The sequence below is a fragment of the Mandrillus leucophaeus genome, unplaced genomic scaffold (genome assembly GCF_000951045.1).
Source record: "Mandrillus leucophaeus isolate KB7577 unplaced genomic scaffold, Mleu.le_1.0 Scaffold82, whole genome shotgun sequence".
Lineage (NCBI taxonomy): Eukaryota > Metazoa > Chordata > Mammalia > Primates > Cercopithecidae > Mandrillus > Mandrillus leucophaeus.
The window spans coordinates 2,883,229-2,884,784 of NW_012108919.1; positions in this window are offsets into that span (position 1 = coordinate 2,883,229).

Here is a 1,556-nt window from a genome sequence, read left to right on the forward strand (position 1 = left end):
TTTTTTTTTTTTTTTTTTGAGACAGCGTCTCACTCTGTTGCCCAGGCTAGAGTACAGTGGCATGATCTCAGCTCACTGCAACCTCCAATTCCTGGTTCAAACCATTCTCCTGCCTCAGACTCCTGAGTAGCTGGGATTATAGGCACCCGTCCTCGCGCCTGGCTAATTTTTGTATTTTTTTTTAGTAGAGACGGGGTTTCACCATGTCATCCAGGCTGGTCTCGAACTCCTGACCTCAGGCGATCCAACTGCCTCAGCCTCCCAAAGTGCTGGGACTGCAGGTGTGAGCCACTGCACCTGGCTGAACTCTTGATGAGGGAGTAGCAAGGTTCTGGCAATGTGGGACCAGAGATATTACTGTACTAACCGTGTGTTTTACTTTCTGTATCTTGATGCTTTGAGATCTGGGGTTTTGCTGACTCTGAAGGGACTACTCCTCCCAGGATTAGCCAATTCCTAGAGACAATAAACAAGCTCAAGTTCTAACTCCTCAGGATAGAATTCAAGACCCCTCCAATTAGGCCTCAGTCTAACTTTCTGACTTCCCTCTCTCTAGCCCCTCTACAAACTACTCCAACGGTTTAGCCAATTTCCTGTTCTCCAAAGACACCTCGCAATTACTCTTTACCAGATCTCTTGCTCATCTTTCAAAGTCCAACCTGAGCCCCCACTCCTCCATGCTCCTCCGTGCTCCTCTGCGAAGCCATTCCCATTCACAGGGATGCATGTCCTTTCTGAACCCTGTCTCACAGCATTCATCCTCTGCACCAGTCCCTTTATTGCTTGGTTATACAACAGATCTACCTATGTTGTAATTAGATTCCGAAGATTAAAGCTCTAAGGAACTTTAAGAGATTATTTTGTTCAACACCCTTAATTTGAAGTGAGGAAACCAGGCCTGAGCGATTACTGACCCAAGGTCCCAGCACTCATTAATGGCAGAGGAAGCAACAGAAGCCACAAACCCATTTCTGCTCTCTTCTCTTTCCTTAACACCAGGTTGCCTCTATTTTAAATGTATTAGTCTTGTCCCCGGCAGAGTTTTGAAGCTATATCAGGGCAGGCAAGGACTATATCTCAAGTCACTTGTATCCTGACAACATCCAGCAATGTCGTAGTAAATTTATGTTGAAACCATAAAAATGTTTCTAGTTCATTCCTTTACCCACTAGGACACTAGGAACTGACACTCTTTCTTTTTTTCTTTTCTTTTTTTTTTTTTTTTGAGAGAGAGTCTCACTCTGAAGTCCAGTGGCGTGATCTCAGCTCACTGCAACCCCCGCCTCCGGGGTTCAAGAGATTCTCATGTCTCAGCCTCCCAGGTAGCTGGGACTACAGGCGCACACCACCACACTGGACTAATTTTTGTATTTAGTAGAGACAGGGTTTCACCATGTTGGCCAGGCTGGTCTCGAACTCCTGGCCTCAAGTGATCCGCCAGCCTCGGCCTCCCAAAGTGCTGGGATTACAGGCATGAGCCACTGCACCCAGCCTTGAAATTTTTTTTCTTTTTCTCTTTTTTCCTGTGAACTCGTTTAATTGTTCCCAGAATTACT